The sequence below is a fragment of the Lactuca serriola genome, chromosome 8 (genome assembly GCF_051521515.1).
Source record: "Lactuca serriola cultivar US96UC23 chromosome 8, Lser_US96UC23_V15, whole genome shotgun sequence".
Classification (NCBI taxonomy): Eukaryota; Viridiplantae; Streptophyta; class Magnoliopsida; order Asterales; family Asteraceae; genus Lactuca; species Lactuca serriola.
In genome coordinates, this window is record NC_136415.1 from 129,467,856 (window position 1) to 129,486,819 (window position 18,964).

Consider the following 18,964-nt stretch of genomic DNA (forward strand, 5'->3'; position numbering starts at 1 on the left):
GGCACAGCAGCACTACAATCAGCATTAGCGGCGATGGGCGACAGCGACTTCGTTTTCAACGGGGACGACGCAACGGCAGAAGAATGGAGAAGATACTTATATCCATGAAAAGGTAACGACAAGCTCTATGCTTTTATCAACTCATACTTGCCTTAGAATTTCCCGAAAAGAAATCCAATTTCCATAAAGCCCGAGCTGACACTTTACCAAAATACCCCTTGGCTCCAAAACACAAACCAAACACCCGGATCATCTAAATTACGCCATCCACATCCAAATGGGTCCAAGTCTCATTTCCATAGTGTTGCACCTAGTTCTTGGTACGTATTCTTGTATTTAATTCTTTAAATGATTTGCAATTTTGGCCTTGGACTCGGCGAGCCGAAGGACTGACTCGCCGAGTAGAAGCAGGATGAGACGCGGAGTTTAAGCTATGGACTCGGCGAGTAGCCGCTGTCTGGACAAAAACCCTAATTCAGGGGTTTGCACCCTATTTAAACGACCTTATGCAGCCTCTATCACTCCTTTATGCTCTCAAACACCCCTCATTGAAACCCTAGCCGTTTTTGAAGCAAACTAAGCCTTGTTGGTGGATTTTGGTGCTTGTGATCTTAAGAAGGAAGGAGAGAAGCTTGAGGAAGCAAGTAGAGATCAAGGGAACCTGAGTTTGTGCACCTTCTTCAGCTCATTGAAGATAAAAAGTTGTAACCTTGCTCATTCATGTGTTAGATCCCTTTTTGGGGAGGTTTAGGGCTTTTATGAGCCATTTTTGGTGGCCAACCATGTTTGCAAACATGGTTGGGGGTTTAAGTTTCTGAATCACATCATGAAACGAGTCACTAGGCAGATTTGGGTTGCTTTTGCACCCATGAAAGGTCCCATGTGCCATATGAGCTTGTTTTATGTCCTTTTGAGCTCAAAGTCCCATGCAAACACATAAAGTTTGTAACTTTACGTGCTAGATCGATTGTAGAAGCTTGGATCTATCTTTTGATCAAAGGATGTACATCATAAAGCAAAGATTTACGGTATGGACGTGACCAACTCGGCGAGTCAATTCTTGGACTCGGCGAGTCTAGGGGGTTCTGTCCCATTCTGTTGAGGGTCGAAAGGACCTAGTTGAGTGTGGAAAGGTTTTAAGGGGGTCTCCGGGGAGTGACCCAACGTTCTGGGCTAAGCCATTGATCTGAAAGTTCATGGGACTCGGCGAGTGCATGAAGGTGCTCGGGCGAGTCCGGGGCAATCTTCATAGAACTCGACAAGTTGTTCATCAACTCGGTGAGTCGAGGACAGAACGTGTTCATTGGATAAAGATTAACTCGACGAGTTGTTCATACAACTCGGCGAGTCGGAGGAAGGACCATTGAGTATCAGTTAGGAAGTGAACTCGTCGAGTCAATGCCTAACTTGACGAGTAGAGATGGGAGTAAGGACAATCGACTGGGTATGGACTCGGCGAGTTGGCAAGCCAACTCGGCGAGCCGGGTCAACTGGAAGTTGACTTTGACTTTGACTTGACTTTGGTTTGGAATCGGTCAGGGGTAAAATAGTCATTTTACCCTGGGAATAGTATCAATGTCTGATTAAGTGTTTTATGGAAATATAGTCGGGGGATCACCGGAGCAGCTGTCAGACATTTGCGGATCAGCTTTTCAACAGCCAGCCTTTTGAGGTGAGTTACCTTCCAGTAGGGGTGGGTCTAAGGCCACAATGTCAGCCCACCAAGTAGGAGTATTTTAGATGATGATTATCTTTGTGATAATTGTCTTTGTATGGATACGTGTTTGGTTATGAGATATATCTGTATGATATGTTACGTGTATGATAGGGATAGTTTTCCCCTGACAGTGGTCCTAAGGACCGAAGGGTAGTTCAACACTCAGATATGCCTGATTGCATGCTTATACCTTGTTGTTGTATGCTAGTAGTAGGGGGTGGAATAGACCCCAGTTACCGGTTGAAAGATACCGATGATGATTACCGGTTGTAAGATACCGATGATGACTATCGGTTGAAAGATACAAATGATGATTACCGGTTGAAAGATACCGGTGGTATTGTATGGTATGTGGTATGATGGGGGGACTCACTAAGCTTTGTGCTTACGGTTTCAGTTTTTGGTTTCAGGTACCTCTTCTTCTAAGGGGAAGGAGCCGGCGGCGTAGCATGACATCACACACACATATGATTTTCCGCACGAAGTTTTTTGGGATTGTACTCTGATATGATATTTGTTTATGACGTGGGTTTCGAACATGATACATTGTTTTATGAAATAACGTGTTGGCACATTATTTTCTAATGAATGCTTTTATGAAATAAATAAGACAAAACTTCAAAAATGGTCCCTGTGGTTTTCAAAAATATCAATTTTAATCCCTGAGTTCAAAAAACCTCACGGATCGTCCCTATGGTTTCAAAACTTTTAACAAATGGTCATTCTCGCTAACTCCGTTAGCTTTTGGCCGTTAACTTAAGGGTATTTTTGTCATTTTACTTTGACAAGGACCATTTATGAAACTTTGTCTTATTTAAAAATAAAAGAAAAAAGAAAATACTTTTTTTTAAATAAAGGGTCCCACATCTCTCTCAACTACACTTAAAAAGAAAGTCAAACCCCCACCAAATTGTTCTTCTTCCCCAGAACACACATACATACTTCCAGGTCATATGAATACCCATCTTCTCTATTCACTTTGATTCGAAAGGCAAACCCGATTCCGTCATATTTAGCTTTCCCTTCTCTCCACAATTTGAATCTTGATGTACCCAAGACAAACCCACTATCTCACCGGTGGCCACCGTGTCCTCTCGTATCTTGACCCATCAGAGCCCAAGCATACTCTATTAAAAAATTGATATTTTTCATGCTCAAATCTTCCCAAAGCATCCTGAAGCAGATAACGGAATTCGAAGCGACATACAATAAACTCTTCGATGAGCTTGAAGAAGAGTTAGCACAAAAGGGTAAAGCTTTTTTCAACGACGCCGGCGAACAAGCAGCATTCCGATTTCTTGTTCGGTCATAATTGGAAACCAACCCGGAAGCTAATCAGCTCCTGGGTTTTATTCATTCTCGGAAAGAAACGAGATGTAGTGGGGGAAGGTTGAAGTACACCCCAAATCACTATTTTACCAACTGTTCCTTCTTCCTTCCTCAAAGTCTGTCTATCCAGAGCAAAAAAGAAGAAGAAATCTTACATCCCTACGAACGAACACTAGTCTCACGCATCCAGAACTCTTTGTAGATTCCACCTACTTGATCGAATCGATTGTTGTTGCTGAATTTGAAGGAAGATTGATTTCTGAATTATGAGGAAAAGGCAGCCATGGTAGACCTTCAGGGTCACTTGCAGTCGAACGCAAACCAAATGATCGAGTAGCGATTGGAGAAGCAATTAAGGTTGTGACATGTTTCTATGAAGATAAAATGGAATGGGGTAAACGAGTCTGGTGGATGTACGAGTCAAATTTCCCCAATTTTCCTATTAGGAGAGAGAGAGAGAGAGAGAGAGAGAGATAGGTGGGCCCTCTTTATATTAAATAATTATATATATATATATATATATATATATATATATATATTTCTTTTATTTTTAAATAAGACAAAGTTTCATAAATGGTCCTTGTCGTAGTAAAATGACGAAAATACCCTTAAGTTAACGGTCAAAAGCTAACGGAGTTAGCGAGAAGGACCATTTGTTAAAAGTTTTGAAACCACAGGGACGATCCATGAGGTTTTTTGAACTTAGGGATTAAACTTGATATTTTCGAAAACCACAGGGACAATTTTTGAAGTTTTGTCAATAAATAATTAAAATGAAATTTTTGGGCTTGAATTTTGGGATGTTACAAGTTGGTATCAGAGCCCTGGTTTGAGGGATTCGGACACCCCCTTGGGGGTGTCTGGACTCAAACCGAAGGACTAAAAGATTTTTACAAGGAAAATGGTTTTCTAAAATCTAAAATGGGAAGTTTTAAGAAAGACGAAGTGTGTGATGCGTGCGACCGGCCGGGCTCAAGTAAGCTTTCCCCAAGATACCCATACTTGTTATGTTATGTTGTATGGTTTTGATTCAGGAAACCGCATGCTAGAAAAGGACTAAGGGTTTAGGAGGATGCCTTGTGTGCCTGATATATGATTCAGAGAATTGCATGCTAGTTAGGCTTAAGGATCTAGGAAGGATGCCTTATATGCCTGTTGTATGAGCTGTATGCTAGGATTGTTTAGTTAGCTATAGGATGGCCTGTGTAGGTTATTCCTGGTTTGGTTACTCAACGCACAAATGTTGCTTGCTTGTGCTATGGGGGTTCTGGCCAACTTTGACTAACTAGTGAACGGATATGTAACAGTATCCGCAAACTAGTTAGGGGGACGCGGTAAGGACTCCTAATGCAACTAATGGCGGGGAGTATGTCGGAGAGTGACCTAGGGAAACCTAGGATGTGATCAGTGGGAAGAGCATCGGTGAAAAGGGACTTGGTGAAGTCAAGGCAATCCTTGAGGAAAGTACGGATAGATGTGGAAGGTAGTATGGGTCCGTACTACTGAAAGCAAAGGATCCGTACTTGATTCAAGGAGGGCCGAGATGGAACCTGGAAACTTGGAAAGTGTGTGAGACCTTTCGGGGTATATGTGATCCTGACAATTGTGTTATTATTTTCATAATGGTGGTCACACGTCATGGAGCAGGGGGATCAGGATCTGGTTTAGGATCGGGAGCGAGCTCCGAGCATGTCGATGATGGGTTACGCGAGTTCATCGCGTCTGAAATTACGAGAGGTATCCTTGAGGCGACCCCAGTCATTTTCGGGTCGATCAAGGAAGGGATTATTGAGATGATGGAGGATCGCCTCTGGGCATTTAGGAGTGATCTGGCATCTAGCCAGGTGGGTACACGTACACTGTCCTTTAAGGACTTCCGTGGGAGTGGTGCATCGGATTTTCATGGGGTGAAGGACCCAATTGCTGCTAGGAGATGGATTGCAGACATCGAGTATGCGCAGCTGACGAGCTTCTGCCCGAAAGGGTCGAAGGTCCGTTTCGCTGCAGGTTGTTTGAGGGATAGAGCCAGAGATTGGTGAGAGTTGATTGGCAATACGTTGGGAGCCCCAGCCATTGAGGCTATGTCATGATCAGATTTCGTGACTCGATTCAGGGCTGAGTTTGCACCAGCTGTGGAGCTTCAGCAGCTGGCCAGAGAGTTCTTGGATATGAGACAGACTACGGAGACTGTGGCGGATATCACCGCCAAGTTCCGGGAGAGGGCCTTGTTGGTACCCCAGTATGCGGGGGATGAGGATATGAGGAGGACCCGATACCATGACATGCTACGGGCTGATATTTGGGAGCATGTTAGTTTCTTTGCTTGCCCTACCCTGGAGTCCATGATTATCAGGGCTAGGAAGATAGAGATTGATTTGGAGCACATACGGAAGAGGAAGGCCGCTGAGGGGCAGGCGATGGGGACTTCGGGAAAGAAGCCCAAGGGATCTGATGGTAGGCCGAAAGGCCAGTCAGGGCGGGACCGCTGTGGGAAATGCGGTCGGTCATATGAGGGAGTTTGTCGCACTGGACCGGGTGCAGGTTGCTATAAGTGCGGCAAGGTGGGGCATTTTGGCAGAGATTGTACTGCCCCTGCTTCTACAATTCAGACATCAGACCTAATTTGCTTCCATTGCAATCAGACGGGCCATAAAAAGGCCAATTGTCCCAGGTTGATAGCAGCAGCAGCGCCGACAGTGGCACCAGCGTTAGCGACAGCACGGGTTATGGATGGTCGGAAGGTCAAGTCGGAGGCTCCGGTGGTTCAGAGCCGAGCATTTCAGCTGACAGCCAAGGAGGCACGCGCTGCACCCGATGTGGTGATGAGTATGATTCTTTTCCTCTAATTTATTTGTATGATGTTATGATATTGATATGTGCTCTGTGTATATGCATTTAGGATCGTTCCATGTGAACGGTATCCCAGTTCAGGTGTTGTTTGATTCGGGTGTTACCCGATCATTTGTCTCTCTTGTGCTTAGCAAGAAGTTTTCTGAGTCTTCGGGCATGTTGGACTACCCTCTAGAGGTCGAGATTGCAGACGACCGATCAGTGCGAGCATCGGAGGTCTATCGGGATTGTGTTTTGAGGCTGTTCGAGGAACGTTACCTGGTAGACTTGGTTCCCATACTGTTGCGGGGGAACAAGGTTATTATAGGCATGGATTGGTTGAGCCCTAATGGGGAAGTGATAGATTGTGCACATCAGCTGGTACGGATCAGGACCCCAAGTGGGGGAGAGTTGGTAGTGCAGGGCGAGAGGCCACAGCGAGGACCACCTGTATGTTCAACAGCGAGAGCTAGGCGTTACCTTCAGTAGGGTTGCGCAGGGTATATCGTGTATGTTATGGACACCTGGGAGGCGGGTAAGGCGACAGTCGGCGATGTACCCGTGGTGCGGGATTTTATGGATGTATTTCTCGAGGAGTTGCCTGGGATACCTCCGAAGAGGCAGGTGGAGTTTAGGATCGACCTAGTCCCTGGTGCGGCTCCGATAGCCAAGGCGTCGTATCGGTTGGCTCCTCCTGAGATACAGGAGTTGTCTACACAGCTGCAGGAGCTGTTAGACAAGGGATTCATTAGACCGAGCAGTTTACCCTGGGGAGTCCCGATTCTGTTTGTGAAGAAGAAGGACGGGTCGCATCGGATTTGTATAGACTATCGGGAGCTGAATAAGGTAACGGTGAAGAACCGTTACCCACTCCCGAGGATCGATGACCTCTTCGACCAGCTTCAGGGAGCATCTTGGTTCTTCAAGATTGATTTGCGATCAGGCTATCATCAGATGAGGGTCAGAAAGGAGGATGTGCAAAAGACTGCTTTTCGGACACGCTATGGTCATTACGAGTTTGTGGTGATGCCTTTCGGTCTCACCAATGCTCCTGCCGCCTTCATGGATCTCATGAATCGCGTGTGCCGGCTAATGTTGGATCGGTCCGTGATTGTTTTCATTGACGATATCTTGGTTTATTCCAAGACGCGGGAGCATCATGAGGAGCACTTGCGTGAGGTTCTGAGTACTTTGAGGAGAGAGAGCTTATATGCTAAGTTCTCCAAGTGTGAGTTCTGGTTATGCGAGGTGCAGTTTCTGGGGCACCTTGTCAACCAGGATGGGATATCGGTGGATCCGGCCAAGGTAGAGGCCGTGATGAGATGGGAGGTCCCGAGGTCTCCATCCGAGATTCGGAGCTTCCTAGGATTGGTGGGCTACTATCGGATATTCATTCAGGACTTCTCCAAGATAGTCGTACCCATGACCAAGCTGACGAGGAAAGCCGTGGTTTTTCGTTGGGGGCCCGAGCAGCAGGCCGCATTTGAGACGTTGAGACAGAGATTGTGCGAGGCGCCAATCTTAGCCCTGCCAGAAGGCATGGAGGATTTTGTTGTGTACTGCGATGCGTCCATCTCGGGTTTGGGCGCAATGTTGATGCAGAGAGGGCACGTTATTGCTTACGCTTCGAGGCAACTGAAGCCTCACGAGGCGAACTACCCAACGCATGATTTAGAGCTAGGGGCTGTTGTGTTCTCCCTCAAGATTTGGCGTCATTACCTCTATGGGGTTCGTTGTACCATCTACAAGGACCACAAGAGCCTGAGGTATCTCATCGACCAGCCGAATCTGAACATGAGACAACGTCGGTGGCTTGACGTGGTAACGGATTATGATTGTGAGATCCTTTACCATCCGGGGAAAGCCAATGTGGTGGCTGACGCGCTTAGCCGTAAGGCAGCGCCGATCCGAGATATCTGCCTAAGGATCACAGTGTAGGGTGTGGGTCCCTTATCATGGAGGTGTGCGCCAGGTTCTGATGGAGGAGGCGCACAAATCCCGGTTCTCCATCCATCCAGGGCGACGAAGATGTATAGGGATCTTCGTCTGGACTATTGTTGTCCCTGCATGAAGCGAGATGTGGCATGGTACATGGAGCGGGTGCTTGACCTGCAGGAAGGTCAAGGCCGAGCATCAGAGACCGCACGGCAAGATGCAGCCGTTAGATATTCCGCTATGGAAATGGGAAGACATCACGATGGATTTTATCACCAAGCTTCCCAGGACCGCGCGGGGAGTGGATTCGATCTAGGTCATCGTCGATCGATTGACCAAGAGCGCCCACTTTATCCTGATTCAGGAGAGCATCTCAGCCGAGAAATTGGCCGATATCTATATCAGGGAGGTGGTGGCGTGGCACGGAGTGCCAGTTTCGGTGATTTCGGATAGGGATGTGCGGTTCACATCTAGGTTATGAAAGAAATTCCACGACGATTTGGGTACTCGTCTGCACTTCAGCACCGCCTTTCACCCGCAGACGGATGGCTAGAGCGAGTGGACCATCCAGACTCTAGAGGACATGCTGCGGGCATGTGTTTTAGACTTCGGAGGTAGCTGGGATACCTACCTTTCGTTGGTGGAGTTCTCGTATAATAATAGCTATCATGCGAGTATCGACCGTCCTCCCTTCGAGATGTTGTATGGGAGGAGGTGCAGGACCCCGATATGTTGGGGCGAGGTTGGCCAGAGGGTCTCGCGTTTCAAGGCTAGGCATTTTCGTTGATGTAATAGTCTAGGTTAACCTTTGTAGCCCGTTTTGAAATAATAGAAGTATATTATTCGAGTATTATGTGTTTTGTGCTTAATTGCTTAATTATGTGATTTGATTAATTAAGAATAAAATAAGCGTCAAAATTTAAGTGTAAAATAAACTTGATATCTTTTGATAATGCTGTAGTAGTTGAAACGAGGTTTCCGAATATATAAAGAACGCCCAAATCTGACTTCGTATGAGGAAGTTATGATTTTCTGAAGTTTCGACTTAGCGGTATGCAGCCCGAAATACTCAATTTGAGATCGAGTGGTTTTTAGTAAAATCGATCTAAACGAGAATCGAAGATCTCTTTGTTGGTATCGAAGCGATGAAAAGTTAGGCGAGAACGGACGTCAAACGAAGAAGTTATGAATTTATAACGAAGTTTTTCTGTCCCGGCCTACTAAAAATAATTAATAAAAATAAAGTCAAAATTAGCCGACGGAGTCTAAGCGAAAGTTGTAGAGCGTAGTCTCACCTACGCGTGGATATAAAGAACGTCGAAAACGGAGTTCGTATGAAGAAGATATGAATTTCCGAAGTTTATTAAATAATTTGTATTTAAATTTAATCTTTAATTCGGATGTATATCCGAAGGAGTCACCAATCTGATCTGAAGTACGCCCAGCGTACAGCGAAGCATGACACACCTCGCACTCGAGTTCTTCGGATGACGCATGCCCATGACGATTCGGACGCGTACGCCCCGCGTACTGCTGTACGCCCAGCGTACTCCGAGGCTCCAGCCTCCTATAAATAGGATGCGAGGGCAGCCGGCTCATTTGCTCTTTTTCTCTCTTGTCTCTCCCGTTTTGCATCGTTTTGCGTGCCAGAAGTACCCCGAAGCCCCGGTATCATTCCCGAGCCCCGAAGCAAGTTTCGAAGTTCCGAAGATCCCAAGAAGTGCGATTCCCGAGCCGAAGCTCTGCCCGCGAGGAGTCCGGATCTTCCAGATCTGCCTAAGAATACTACTTCTATAAGCCGTAGCGCGTCCGATCATCTTCTGATGAAGTGAGTGTGTGGTTACTTTCTTCTAACGCATAATTATAAAGTATTTTATACGAAATACGTGTTATGTGTATATTTTGTGTTATATGTGTGAATGTATATTCACCCTCTTCTATCTCATAGATCTGATTTGTTATGAAATACGTGGTATGTGTGTGTGCCTAATCTGTTATGTGGAATATGTATTGATTAAAGCATGTTGTACAGTTTTTTTAAACTATGTATAAAATGTATATTCTTATCTACTAATATGTTGGGTAGAACATGGGTAGATAGTTGGTGTGTAATAAACAGATGAGAGGTCTCGTTGTTGTTTTGATTCAGTTATCTAGCGGAGTTTAGATGACGACCACAGACTTTTCTAGACAGTCATGTGGAACACTAGCAGGCTCGCCACCTGTAGGTGTTAATGAACTTGGGTGTTCATTCGCTGTACTCCATCCCCCTCATGGTTGCCTTATTTGACTTATATTGTTGAGGAACCCCCGAAGCATGTGTTGTCGCCCCGATGAAATATTCTTAGACTAGGTCCCTTATGTCAGTTGTCTTAGGGATGTAAAGTGAGAATAACAGGAATGGGTAATTGGGTTATTGTTGGTTGGTGGAATTAAATATAATTATTTATTGTGGGTTGAAAACCCTTTATGCTCACCAGGCTCCCAAGCCTGACCCACTCAGTTTTATTTGTATTACAGGAAGTGGCGCAAGGGCATAAGATGGATGAACCATCAAGTTGTTTTGTTTGCAAGTCTGTATATGTATATATTTGTTGAATGACTTGTAATGTTATCGTTTATGCTTTATGGTCTATATCGGAACATGACATCCCAAGTTTTGATTATATAATGAAAATACATTTCTTTTATGAAATGCTTTGGTAAACATTGTTTTATCACGTTTTGTTTTTGGGAACAAATTCCGCAACTCTTTCAAATCAAAAGGATTTACTCTAAAATTATTTTAAAAGCACAAATGAAAATCGGTCTTTTCTGTTATCAAAGCATTAGTTTAAGCGAACTAGGAATTTGTAGGATTTCTAGACTTAAACTTAGAATGCTAAGTGAAATTTTGGGATGTGTGTCTGTGATATTTTAGACACGGGCACTAGTTTATTTCAGGAAACTTGCCTAAAATGCTTTATGTGCTAAATGTTATATGTTGCCAGATATGATATTATTTGTTCGGATCTATCGTCTGTTTGCGACCGGATCTAGAAACTTTATGTGTGTAGGATTCTAAGTGTACGTCTACGATATTAGAACTAGCATGTAAACGTTTCGGAGTGATAAGGATGATTTGAATATCTATCGTGAATGAGGATCTAATTTCACCTTATTCAGTGTATAGATCAAAAATGGTGAGAACAAGAAGTGGAGTTGGAAATGCTGATGAAAACAGGAATCAACCACCAGTGATTGAGCAAATACCCGTCGTAGCAGCAGCACCTGATCCAATAACCATGGCTGGTGTGCAAATGATGATTCAAACAATGTTGGATCGTCAGATGGATGAAACTAGGCGGTTGCTTCAATAGAATCGTGAAGAACTGTCAATTTGTGTGGAAGAGCCCGAATTAAATGAAGGACACTCGGAAGGTAGAAACTTCAGTGGGTCTGTTGGTCAAGCCAACCCACCGATAGTTAGGCAAAACAACCATGATGGAAGGAATGATGGAATGGGATGCAAGTACAAGGACTTTCAAACTTGCAAACCATCGACCTTCAATGGAAAGGAGGATCCGATTGGAGTTATGGATTGGATCTCCGAAATGGAGTTAGCTTTCATGACTTGTGGCTGCAGAGGCAAGTTGCAGACTATCTATGCAGTGCGTCAATTCCGAGGTGGAGCCGTTCGTTGGTGGAACACTCTAGGGAAGACATTAAGCCCTAATGAGCCACTGCAATTGACATGGGCAGAGTTCTTGGTGCAGTTCAAGCGCAAGTTCTGCTCGGCTCAAAATCTGTTGGAGTTGGAGAATAGGTTTTTGGCATTGACGAAAGGCAGCATGTCAGTTGATGATTACACCAATAACTTCACCGATAAGATGGAGTTTGCCTTGCGTATCGTCCCAGACAAGCTGAAAAAGGTGGACCAGTATGCGAAGGGACTCCCATGGGAGTACGAGGTGCCAGTACGTCAGGCACATACTCTAGATGCAGCTATCTGGGCTGCCAAGTCTGTTGAGAACATGATTAAGGGGAGAACCACCGACAAGGTTGAGGTTGGTGAGAAGAGAAAGTTTGAGGGAACATCTGGTTCCGGTAAGAAAAGCAAATTTTCGAAATCTGATTCGAAAAAGTTTGGTGGAGGAAAAGGAGGCGAAGCGAAATGGTGTGATAAGTGTAAGAAAAAGCACTTTGGGAAATGTAGTGAGGATGTAACCTGCTACAAGTGCGGAAAAATTAGGCATTTTGCCAATGAGTGTCCGAACAACAAACGGATGTGTTTTGGTTGCAATGAAGAGGGGCACATTTTGAAAGACTGTCCAAAGAAGAAGGAGGTAGCTAAGCCCAACATTCCACCAAAGCCGAAGGCGAGAGCCTTCCAGATGACACTCGAAGCTGTGAAAGATGAAGTTGATGTCGCTTCAGGTACCTTTCTCGTAAACGAATTACTTGCTCAAATTTTGTTTGATTCTGGAGCCAACTACTCCTTTATTTCACATGAGTTTGGTAGAAAACTAGTCTTGCCTGTTGATAGACTAGATAATGCTTTATTAGTCGAAGTTGCTAGTGGCAAGTTTGTACCTGTTAGCCATCGGTTGAAAAATATCTTAATCGACCTTAATGGGAATAAGTTTCACGAGGAATTATTACCTATCGAACTTAATGGTTTCGACATCGTTCTAGGAATGGATTGGCTTAGTGCCAATGATGCCGAAATTTTATGCAAGAAGAAGATAGTTAAAGTAAACCCGCCTGGGAAGGATTCATTTATGGTGTACGGGGACAAACGACGAGTAAATTCTGGAATCATTTCCCTAATGAAAGCCAGGAAGTGTTTGACCAAGGGATGTACATCATATTTAGCATTCGTGATCGATGCTAAGAAGGAAAAGAAGGTGATACAGAGTATACCAGTGGTGTGTGATTATCCGGAAGTATTTCCCGAAGATCTTCCTGGATTACCACCTGATAGACAAGTAGAGTTCAGAATTGACTTGTTACCAGGAACCACGCCAATAGCAAAAGCACCGTATCGATTAGCACCGACAGAGATGAAGGAGCTGATGATGCAACTTCAGGAGTTATTGGACAAAGGTTTCATTAGACCTAGTTCATCACCCTGGGGATCTCCGGTGTTATTTGTGAAGAAGAAAGATGGAAGTATGAGAATGTGCATTGATTACAGAGAGCTGAACAAGGCAACAATAATGAATAGATATCCGTTGCCGAGGATTGATGACCTATTTGATCAATTGCAAGGTTCAAGTTATTTTTCAAAGATCGAGCTAAGGTCAGGATATCATCAGCTGAAGGTGAGAGAGCAGGATATAGAGAAGACTGCATTCAGAACGCGATATGGACACTATGAGTTCTTGGTTATGTCGTTCGGACTAACCAATGCTCCAGCAGCGTTCATGGATTTGATGAATAGGGTTTGTAATCCGTTCCTTGATAAATTCGTGATAGTATTCATAGACGACATTCTGATTTACTCGAAAAGCCAAGAGGAGCATGGCAGACACTTGCGAGAAGTGTTAGAAGTCTTGAAGAAGGAGAAGCTGTATGCAAAGTTCTCTAAGTGTGATTTTTGGATTCGTGAAGTCCAATTCTTGGGTCACGTGGTCAACCAAGAAGGGATAATGGTTGATCCAGCAAAGATTGAAGCTTTAATGAAGTGGGAGCAATCGAAAAGTCCCACGGAGATCCGAAGATTTTTAGGATTAGCCGGATATTACCGAAGGTTTATCCAAGGCTTTTCTTCGATTGCTACTCCATTAACAGCTTTGACCCATAAAGGAGCTACTTATGCTTGGAGTGATAAGCATAAAGAAGCATTCGAGAAGCTAAAGATGAAGCTATGCGAGGCACCGATACTTTCTTTACCCGATGGAGTTGAAGACTTCGCTGTTTATAGCGATGCGTCTGGGGTTGGATTGGGTTGTGTTTTGACCCAAAGAGAAAATGTGATAGCATATGCGTCTCGACAGCTGAAGGAGCATGAAAAGAATTACCCGACTCATGATTTGGAGTTGGCAGCGGTAGTTTTCGCTCTGAAAATATGGAGATATTACCTCTATGGAACGAAGTGCAAACTTTTCACTGATCATAAGGGTCTCCAATATCTCTTTAATCAGAAAGAATTGAATATGAGGCAACGACGCTGGCTAGAGTTACTCAAGGAGTACGACTGTGAGATACTTTACCATCCCGGTAAAGCTAATGTTGTTGCTGATGCTCTCAGTCGGAAAGTCAATCTTGCAAGGAAAAGGCCAAGAGCGTTGAGAATTGAAGTTGTCTCAACTATTTTGGAAAGTATAAAGAAAGCTCAAAGCGAAGCTTCTGAGAAGAATGACCGAAAGGAGGAACGTTTGGGCAAAACGTTGGTGTTCGGTGTAAATAGTCATGGACTGAAGGTGTTCCAAGATCAGATTTGGATACCTAAGACAGGAGGAGTCAGAGATCTTCTGATGGAAGAAGCTCACAAAACCATGTACTCGATTCATCCCTGTAGCACTAAAATGTATAGGGACCTAAAACCCTACTACTGGTGGCCGACGATGAAGCTTGATGTTGCAAAGTATGCGGCTGAGTGTGTGACTTGTGCGAGAGTAAAGACACAACATCAGAAACCGTACGGGAGTTTAGAACCATTGCCTGTGCCTATGGGTAAGTGGGAAGACATTGCTATGGATTTTGTCACTAAATTGCCCAGAACAAAGAATGGTCACGACATGATTTGGGTGGTCGTTGATCGATTCACTAAGAGTGAGCATTTCATAGCAGCCAAGGAGAAATGGTCTATGGAGAAGTTTGCAAATTCTTACGTGAAGGAAATTGTGAGGCTTCACGGTGTTCCGTTAACGATTGTGTCGGATCGTGATGGCCATTTCACCTCGAGGTTTTGGAAAAGTCTACAAGAGGAATTGGGTACCAAGTTGTGTTTAAGTACAGCTTACCATCCGCAGACTGACGGCCAGAGTGAAAGAACAATACAAACACTTGAAGATATGCTGAGAGCATGTACCTTGGAATTCCTAGGTAATTGGGATGAACATTTACCTTTGGTAGAATTTTCCTATAATAATAGTTTTCACTCGAGCATTAAGATGGCACCTTACCAAGCTTTGTATGGACAGAAGTGTCATATGCCGTCTTGTTGGCTTGAGGCTGGGGAAAAGCAGTTTATGGGTCCCGAGATGGTCCATCAAACTGCTGAAAAGTTGAAAATAGTTAGAGAAAGAATGTTAGCAGCTCAAGATCGTCAAAAGAGCTATGCTGACAAGAAGCGAAGGCCAATGACCTTCGAAGTTGGAGATTCGGTTTTGCTTAAAGTCTCGCCGTGGAAGGGACTTATAAGATTTGGTAAAAGGGGAAAGTTGAGTCCAAGGTTTATTGGACCGTTTAAAGTTCTTCAGAGGATTGGGAACCAAGCTTACAAGCTTGAACTACCAGAGGAACTGAATGGAATTCACAACACTTTTCATGTGTGTTATTTGAGGAAGTTCACGGGAGAAGTTCCCGATATAATTCCAATTTATGAATTGAGAATTGATGAAAACAAGAGGTTAATTGAAGAACCAGAGACAATTGTTGACCGAAAGACTAAGAAGCTTCGACGCAAGATGGTCGAATTAGTGCTTGTTTGTTGGAAACATTCGAATGGGCCAAATCTCACCTGGGAAACGGAGAGTGACATGGTGAGTCGCTATCCGCATTTGTTTGTTTATGTGTGATTCCGGGGACAGAATCATCCTAAGGGGGAGAGAATTGTAACGCCCGCGTTTCCAGGCTAGGCATTTTCGTTGATGTAATAGTCTAGGTTAACCTTTGTAACCCGTTTTGAAATAATAGAAGTATATTATTTGAGTATTATGTGTTTTGTGCTAAATTGCTTAATTATATGATTTGATTAATTAAGAATAAAATAAGCGTCGAAATTTAAGTGTAAAATAAACTTGATATCTTTTGATAATGTTGTAGTAGTTGAAACGAGGTTTCCGAATATATAAAGAACGCCCAAATACTCGATTTGAGATCGAGCGGTTTTTAGTCGAATCGATCTAAATGAGAATCGAAGATCTCTTTGTTGGTATCGAAGCGATGAAAAGTTAGGCGAGAACGGACGTTAAACGAAGAAGTTATGAATTTATAACGAAGTTTTTTTGTCCCGGCCTACTAAAAATAATTAATAAAAATAAATTCAAAATTAGCCGACGGAGTCTAAACGAAAGTTGTAGAGCGTAGTCTCACCTACGCGTGGATATAAAGAACGTCGAAAACGGAGTTCGTATGAAGAAGATATGAAAATACATTTCTTTTATGAAATGTTATGGTAAACATTGTTTTATCACGTTTTGTTTTTGGGAACAAATTCCGCAACTCTTTCAAATCAAAAGGATTTACTCTGAAATTATTTTAAAAGCATAAATGAAAATCGGTCTTTTCTGTCCGAGATTTTGGGGATGTCACAGGGTCATGGGGAGCACCGAAGTAGTGCTAAAGACGACAGAGAAGATTCAACAGGTCCGGAGCAGGCTTCAGACTGCTCAGATTCGGCAGAAAAGTTATGCCGATAAGCGTCGATCAGACCTGGAGTTCCAGGTCAGGGATATGGTTCTCCTGAAAGTGTCGCCTTGGAAGGGCGTCATCCGATTCAGGAAGCGGGGCAAGTTAGGTCCCAGGTTTATTGGACCATATAGTGTTGTAGCCCGGGTGTGCAAGGTGGCGTACCGACTGGATCTTCCAGCCGAACTCAGTCAGATCCACAACACTTTCCACGTCTCCCAGCTGCAAAAATGTCTGGTGGACGACTCAGCGGTGATACCCTTGGAGGACATTCAGGTTGATGACAACCTGAATTACATCGAGCGTCCTGTAGCGATCCTTGACCGGAAGTCGAAGGATCTGAATAACAAAAGAGTGGAACTCGTGAAGGTGCAATGGCAGCACCGGAAGGGGTCGGAGTGGACTTAGGAGCCGGTGGACGAGATGAAGGAGCATTACCCCAAGCTGTTTCAGGAGCGAGCAGCAGACTTCGAGGACGAAGTCTAAAATAAGTGAGGGAGATTTGTAGCACCTGGTTCTTGGTACGTATTCTTGTATTTAATTCTTTAAATGATTTGCAATTTTGGCCTAGGACTCGGTGAGTCGAAGGAATGACTCGCCGAGTAGAAGCGGGATGAGACGCGGAGTTTAAGCTGTGGACTTGGCGAGTCGGGTCCCGGACTCGGCGAGTAGTCGCTGTCTGGACAAAAACCCTAATCCAGGGGTTTGCACCCTATTTAAACGACCTTATGCATCCTCCATCACTCCTTTATGCTCCCAAACACCCCTCACTGAAACCCTAGCCGTTTTTGAATCAAACTAAGCCTTGTTGGTGGATTTTGGTGCTTGTGATCTTAAGAAGGACAGAGAGAAGCTTGAGGAAGCAAGTAGAGATCAAGGAAACCTGAGTTTGTGCACCTTCTTCAGCTCATTGAAGGTAAAAAGTTGTAACCTTGCTCATTCATGTGTTAGATCCCTTTTTGGGGAGGTTTAGGGCTTTTATGAGCCATTTTTGGTGGCCAACCATGTTTGCAAACATGGTTGGGGGTTTAAGTTTCTGAATCACATCATGAAACGAGTCACTAGGCAGATTTGGGTTGCTTTTGCACCCATGAAAGGTCCCATGTGCCATATGAGCTTGTTTTATGTCCTTTTGAGCTCAAAGTCCCATGCAAGCACATAAAGTTTGTAACTTTACGTGCTAGATCGATTGTAGAAGCTTGGATCTATCTTTTGATCAAAGGATGTACATCATAAAGCAAAGATTTACGGTATGGACGTGACCAACTCGGCGAGTCAATTCTTGGACTCGGCGAGTCTAGGGGGTTCTGTCCCATTCTGTTGAGGGTCGAAAGGACCCAGTTGAGTGTGGAAAGGTTTTAAGGGGGTCTCCGGGGAGTGACCCAACGTTCTGGGCTAAGCCATTAATCTGAAAGTTCATGGGACTCGGCGAGTGCATGAAGGTGCTCGGCGAGTCCAGGGCAATCTTCATAGAACTCGACAAGTTGTTCATCAACTCGGCGAGTCGAGGACAGAACGTGTTCATCGGATAAAGATTAACTCGACGAGTTGTTCATACAACTCGGCGAGTCGGAGGAAGGACCATTGAGTACCAGTTAGGAAGTGAACCCGTCGAGTCAATGCCTAACTCGTCGAGTAGAGACGGGAGTAAGGACAATCGACTGGATATGGACTCGGCGAGTTGGCAAGCCAACTCGGCGAGCCGGGTCAACTGGAAGTTGACTTTGACTTTGACTTGACTTTGGTTTGGAATCGGTCAGGGGTAAAATAGTCATTTTACCCTGGGAATAGTATCAATGTCTGATTAAGTGTTTTATGGAAATATAGTCGGGGGATCACCGGAGCAGCTGTCAGACATTTGCGGATCAGCTTTTCAACAGCCAGCCTTTTGAGGTGAGTTACCTTCCAGTAGGGGTGGGTCTAAGGCCACAATGTCGGCCTACCAAGTAGGAGTATTTTAGATGATGATTATCTTTGTGATAATTGTCTTTGTATGGATACGTGTTTGGTTATGAGATATATCTGTATGATATGTTACGTGTATGATAGGGATAGTTTTCCCCTGACAGTGGTCCTAAGGACCGAAGGGTAGTTCAGCACTCAGATATGCCTGATTGCATGCTTATACCTTGTTGTTGTATGCTAGTAGTAGGGGGTGGAATAGACCCCAGTTACCGGTTAAAAGATACCGATGATGACTACCGGTTGAAAGATACCGATGATGACTACCGGTTGAAAGATACCGATGATGACTACCGGTTGAAAGATACCGGTGGTATTGTATGGTATGTGGTATGATGGGGGAACTCACTAAGCTTTGTGCTTACGGTTTCAGTTTTTGGTTTCAGGTACCTCTTCTTCTAAGGGGAAGGAGCCGGCGGCGTAGCATGACATCACACACACATATGATTTTCCGCACGAAGTTTTTTGGGATTGTACTCTGATATGATATTTGTTTATGACGTGGGTTTCAAACATGATACATTGTTTTATGAAATGACGTGTTGGCATAGTATTTTCTAATGAATGCTTTTATGAAATAAATAATTAAAATGAAATTTTTGGGCTTGAATTTTGGGATGTTACACATAGAGGTCC